This window comes from Adiantum capillus-veneris, chromosome 17 (genome assembly GCF_014529385.1).
Source record: "Adiantum capillus-veneris isolate H3 chromosome 17, ASM1452938v2, whole genome shotgun sequence".
NCBI lineage: Eukaryota > Viridiplantae > Streptophyta > Polypodiopsida > Polypodiales > Pteridaceae > Adiantum > Adiantum capillus-veneris.
This window is the reverse complement of record NC_140947.1, coordinates 29,176,284-29,183,208: the sequence shown is the minus strand read 5'-3', so window position 1 is coordinate 29,183,208 and position 6,925 is coordinate 29,176,284. Positions and strand designations below refer to the sequence as shown.

At 39.9% G+C, this 6,925-nt stretch overlaps 1 pseudogene; it reads right to left on the bottom strand.

Moving 5' to 3' along the window:
* Nucleotides 1–1,977: 1,977 nt before the first annotated feature.
* Nucleotides 1,978–2,605, bottom strand: LOC147436989 (putative inactive cysteine synthase 2; annotated as a pseudogene).
* Nucleotides 2,606–6,925: the final 4,320 nt, after the last annotated feature.

The window sequence follows — 6,925 nt, the reverse complement described above, 5'->3', positions numbered from 1 at the left end:
AGATGCATCAGCCTATGCTATAGGATGCATTCTAGCACAACCTAGAGAGAATAACATGGATATTTCTATATGTTACTCCAACAAGTAGTTGAATAGTGTGGAGAAGAATTACATGACCATAGAAAGAGAAGGGTTAGGAATAATTTACATTGTGAAGAAATTAAGACACTACCTTCTTGAAAGTAAATTTGTTTTTTTGTGGATCATTAGACACTACTGTACTTGGTGAATAAGCCTTGTAATATAGGGAGTATTGTTAGATGGTTCATTATATTGCTTGAGTTTGATTTCACAATTGTGGTGAAGAAAGGAACAACTCATTAGAGGGCTAACCATTTGTCAAGATTGAATCCTATAGGATCACCCATTGGGATTGATGATGACTTGCATGATTCATATCTTTTTAACATTGAAACGGTACCAAGGTGGAGTGATCATGTTATACCTTTGCTCACCATTGGATGATTACATGTTGAAAGGTAGCCATTCATTGTTGAGGAAACCAAGCCAAACGAGCAACACATGTATTTGATCCAAGGTCATGTACAAAACACAAGGATTCACGATGGGAAACCACAACATATTAGAGATTGAGAAAACTAGGTGTATAATGGTCCTAAATGCAGAAAAGTGTTCATGACTATTAATTCTTTTAGCATTTGTGTAACCAAGGTATATGTAGAATATGCAATATTGTTTAGAGTCACTTAGCACCTAAATGGAGCTCATACATTATAGACTACCTAAAAATGGGACCTTTGGTAGAGGGGTTAAGAAAAGCAAGGATTGAATCCATTCAGACGGAAGCAAAAAAAAGACGTGTTGATTGAAAGATCATCTCTACAAGAAAGGAAAGGATTGTACCATAAAAAGTGAATACATTCCGATTCTCGAGCATGCTGGACAAGCGGGTGGATTATTTTTGCTGGCAATACTGAAAACCATTGCAGGAATTTGGTGGCCTACCTTGTTCATGGATGTTGAAGCTTATGTGAAGAGATGCGATGAGGCCCATCAAACAAAGGTACCTATGCAAGAGTAGGGGTTTGGATCCTTTATTTGTTTTTGCCATTGCTTTAATTACCATTTTTATCAAGAAAAGCTCACTCCAAAGAGCTCATTCCATACTCTTCTCTCTCCATCTCAATCTATCTTCTCTCCTCTATCTCTTCATGTCTCTCTCTATCTTTATTTGCTCTCCCTCTGTATATCTCTCACCCATCTCTCTCTATAAATAAATAAATAAATAAGTAAGTAAATAAATAAATAAATACATACATACATACATATATATATATATGTATATATATATATATATATTCCCATCCCTCTCTCTCTCTCTCTCTCTCTCTCTCTCTCTCTCTCTCTCTCTCTCTCTCTCTCTCTCAGATTCATATTGATTTTATTATATGCATCCACTTACAAAAAGAACCAATAAAAGTGGTTTAGGCCTTGGATACTTCATGCTTAGTATTAGGCCGGGTTCGGACAAGCCCAATGGTAGTTTCTATTTTCTCCTTTTTCCACCAGCTCCTTTGTTCATAAGAGGCGGAGGAAGATTTTCTATCAAAATGGTAGGGCATTGAGGCATCCAATGATCTTAGTGGCTCATGTGGTGAGGTAGTTGTCTCCATACCCTCATCATCTGCAGTTCATGATGAAAAATTCCTAGAAGTGCTTCTCTTTGGAGGCGGGGTGGGTGGGCTTGCCCTTTTTTTGGTGGGTTTGAAAATGTTGTTCTTTTTTTCAGCACAATGGGTTTGTGCCACGATGGACGCTCGCCCCTCTCTTATTCTTTGCCGCTGGCCGGGCCTTAGTAAGGCCTCTTAGAAATTCAACCACTTTTTTCATATCAATGGGTGTGTGCCACATGGGGCGCATGCCCCTTGCTTCTTCTTTGCTACTAGCCCCTCTGAATTGAACCTTAGTAAGGCCCCTCACAAATCCAGCCTATTTTGTATTGCCATGTGTTGTCATTTAGAACCCACCTTTCAATTTCAAACTATTGGTAAAAGAACAGAGAAAATTATTTTTGAAGACCCAACACACAACCACCATGATCGCATTCCCTATCCCTCCGATCCCAATTCTAGAGACCAAAATTTTGATCTTGCCAGCTGTGTCCTTCAAAATCTTTGGCCAAAAGTAGTTTCATAATGTATCTTTGGGCTTGCACAATTCTCAAACTGCTGAAGCATATAAGCCTTAGGATCCTTTGCTACAATCTCTTCAGCTTGGAGGTCACAATAAGGTCAACTCCAAAGGCTTTCAGCAGCACATGCCGCTCTAAACTCATGGAAGATGGCATTGTTATAATTAACTTGTAGCCCTTTGATGTTGCAATGAATGCCAACCCAATGTGTGTGTTGCCACTTTTTGGCTCAATAAGAACACTCTTTCCTCGTGTTATCATCCCCTTGGACTCAGAATCCTCAATCATGCTTTTCCCAATACGATCCTTAACACTAGAGCAAGGCTCCATGGACTCAATCTTGGCAGCCACATATGCGATACATCCCTCTATGAATTTGTTCAAAAAGACCATGGGAGCCCCTCCAAAGAGCTGTGTAACATCTAACGCAATGCGAGCACCCTCGATTGCCATGGCTACTTCAATTGCCTTAGAGAAAGAAGAATCTGACTTGGGTCACAAACCTTCTCAACTTAGAAGCCTCTCCTCTCTCTCTCTCTCTCTCTCTCTCTCTCTCTCTCTCTCTCTCTCTCTCTCTCTCTCTCTCTCTCTCTCTCTCTCTCTCTCTCTCTCTCTCTCTCTCTCTCTCTCTCTCTCTCTCTCTCTCTCTCTCTCTCTCTCTCTCTCTCTCTCTCTATCTATCTATCTATCTATCTATCTATCTATCTATCTATATATATATACACACACACATACATACATACATACATATATTATATATATGTATGTATGTATGTATATATATATATATATATATATATATACACACACACACACACACACAAGCTGTTGAATGTTTAAAGCTCCTGGATGTTGTACTTCATTAGCAGAGTTTTAGAGATATCCAAATTCCATTCTGCAAGGAATTCCACTGCCTGCCAATTGACCATTTCAGGCAAACTGCCCAAAGTTGTATCATCCACCTTTGTAACAATATTGTGACCGCGGATTTGGGAATCATTATCCCGCAAATACCCAGAGTTATATACTGAAGGTAGACAAGTATTGATAGTGCGGATTATCATGCGATAGGCTATCTGAAGATGGTCATAGTTATGTTTTAAATCCAAACCATGTGTTTTAATGAGGAGAGAGATCACCTCATCAAAATATTTGTCAGTCGGACTACAAGGAAAGTTAGGAAAATATTCTATGTAGATTTGATCTACTGCACAATACAAACTCTTAGGCAGATCCAAATCCTTCTCACTAGGGCCATTCTCCTCTGGCATTAGCATGTATTCATCTAGAAACTATAAAGATTATGAAGGGTTGTTTCAGTGCAAACTCTGTAATTGCATCATGGCCTTTGAATTTGTCGCTAATGGTATTGAGCTCCTCACAAAGGCAGTAGTTAACGACAAGGATCTTACTCACAGTCTTCCTTATATCGTCCCATCTCTGAATACTCATCTGCAACCCTTAGAGTCAACTTCTAACTGGCATACCAATGCCCTGAAAGAGATCACACTCCTGCAATATCAAATACTCTCTAAGATTTCTCTTACCACTTCCCACATCTTTTTGCCCGAGGGGGTATCTACATCTCCTTCCAACAAAGGCAAAGCACCAGTAAGTGATATGTGGCAGACAGCTTTGCAACAAGCCATTAATTTTGGTGGTGGCTCACAACATAAGGATTTTCCTCGCATGTTTTCCACAGTGTTAAAAGAACCTGTGATTACTTCTGTCTCTTGCTTTCCTCCAGACATGTCACCTTTTATGACAGAAGACATTGAAGATGGGTTTAATCCCTATCACCCTTGAGGAAGAAATGCTGAAATACAACCATGGCAGCAAAGGCAGGCAATGGGAGAAGTAGTCAGAACCATTCTACGTGAATACATGCAATGGACAATTTTTTAGGATGACAGTTGCATTGAATATGAAGAGCAGGAATTGGATGAACTGGATATAGTCATTCCTCACATATTCCCAGCTCCAGAAGAATCTTCTGATAATTCTTCAGATATAAATTTTGAAGATGAAATTTGAATTCTGAATAGAGTCAAAATGTGTCAAGATTGAAACCCCTTCATCATCCTCTTCTACGACTCTAAAAGGAGTTTCCAAGATTGGAGATATGACCACTCTTGTTATTGATGGATTAAATCAGGATCAGGTATGGAAAGTCTTTGCATTCATCTATAATTTTGCACACTACGAAATTCATTACAAAGACTTGACGCAAAGACAATCAGTATCTATGATAATAGTAGGATTCCAAGGCATGCTTAGAGCATGGTGGGATGATCGAAGTGCAGATAGCAAAGCCTACATTATGCAAGGAGGTCTTGATGGTCATGAAGCTCCTTGGATCAATCAACAAGATTCGAGAAAGGAACAAAGAAGCCTTCTTCACAAGCAAGCTATGTGACTTAACTCATATTAAAAAATATCAACAACACATGACTCATCTGATGTACCAATTCCCTGGTGGATACTTCAAATGAGAATACAAGCAATATTATATTAATTCTTTCCCAACTTCATTTACAAATTTAGTGAAAGAAAGAATAAAAGCAGATGCTTTACATTTGGACATAAACAATTCCATAGCTCATATAAATTCTTTCATTGATGAAGTCACGATCTCGAATGTGCCAGAATCATGATGAAGAAGGATATCAAAAGCAAGTGAAAGGATTCAACTCACACTTCTGTGACAAGGAAACAAAGGTCAAGACCTTTGGCTGCAGAGATAAAGGTAAATGCAGTTGCAGGGTTAAGCGCAGACAAAACAAATATGGAAGAAGATTCAAAGTAGCACGCCGCAAATGCAAGCTAAGCAAAGAAGAAAGAAAGCAAGTCAAGTGCTACATTTCCAATAAACAGGGACATATCACCCCAGAATGTCCTCAAAGGAAAAGAAAATTTGGAAATGTTGTGCTAAAAGATAAATATGAGTATGAGGTAATCCATTGCAATACTTTGCAACATAACGACATTCCAATTGCTAAATATGCAAACTATGAATCAAATCAAGAACAATCTGAAGATGATTCAATAATTGACTTCATCACAGGATATTGAAATGCCAGATTTCTCTGACGATAGTGAGCCAAGGTTAACCAATATGGTGAAGAAACCTTTTTCATTCTTACAAAAAAAAAGGTATGTTCCATCATCTACATCAAGCTCTAGTCATTACTCTTTTGATGAAACAGAATCCTGGCAACAAGAGCATTGTCCTTTAAAACTCAATTTATCTTGCAAGGAGCAACAAAAGTATACTCCACTGCCCTTATTCATAAGTATGGTTGAGCAAGCCAAAACCATCGCTCAACAAGAAGAATGGAAAGAATTTATGCATCCAGGACTTAGGCCTACCATAAGAAATCAAAGGCAAGAAGTCATGCATAACTATGAAGGTTAAAGTCATCCTTGCAATCAAATCCCTACTTTGATAGTCCATCCAGAAGCATCTACATCAGCTTTACATCCGACAAATGAAGCAGCTGACTACATACAAATTTGTAGTAAGAATAACAAAGCCATCTTGGAAGCCATCCAACAGGTAAGCACTAAATGTGAACAACTCCATCATCAGTTGCTATCTGTTCAATCCCAACTTGCAGCTGTTGGAATTAGGGTTGCAGAGAAACGCACACAGCTTGGAGAAGATGAAGGAAGCCCAAGGCACACAATAGAGAGTGTGTTTCTTAGTATGCAATGGAAAGATAGATAGCCCTAGAGTGATGGGCGTATATACAATGCTCGAGGGGGAAAAACTCCTAAAGAGGGAAAAAATGCCGCGGCAAACCTAGTGTGTTCACACACATCACTACCACATGTATATGGTAACAAATCCCCCTTGGAGTGATGCGGTGAACGAGAGCTGGCACATGAGTAAAGGGAAGTGCCATGCCCTGAGGACATGATCAGTCCACAAAGGGAAGCCCAAAGCTTTGCGGAAAGCTTCAAGCTTCTCACGAGACAATGCCTTTGTGAAAAGATCTGCAATGTTGTCCTCTGTTGGCACATAAGCCAAGTTGATCTCTCTTGCTAAGAGCCTCTCCCTGACATAGTGGTAATGCACCTCAATGTGCTTTGTGCGAGCGTCAAAAACTCGGTTCCTCGCAACTGCCAATGCGCTCTGACTATCAGTGTAGATAGTGTTGGCAGTGTCCTGTCCAACACCCAAATCAGCCATAAGGCATCTGAGCCATACACACTCAACCGTAGCTGTGAAGGCTGCCCTGTACTGAGCCTCACAACTCGAAGTGGCCACAGTAGGTTGCTTCTTGCTCAACCATGATATACATGAACTGCCCAGCATGAAACAAAAACCACTTGTGGATACTCGCGTGTCAAAACAACCAACCCAATCTGAGTCCCAAAAAGCATGTAAGTCTGGCGGCAATGATCCCCCCTTGGGATAAAACAAGCCAAGATGTAAAGTGCCACTAAGGTAGCGAAAAATCCTCTTGACATCCTGCCAATGCTTGGACCCTGGGCTATGCATAAATTTGCTGACCTGTGAGACTGCAAACTGAATATCTGGCCTCGTGTTGCATACATAAATGAGGCAACCAACAGCAGTTTGGTAAAGAGTGACATCAGCAGGATCGCCACATCATGTAGACTTAACTTCAAACCTATTTCCATGGGAGGGGCAATAGGTTTTCAATCTTCAAGTCCAAACTTATATAGCAATGTCTCTATGTAACTTTTCTGACACAAGGCAATACCACCATCACACTGCTTAAACTGTATACCCAAGTAATGATGCAA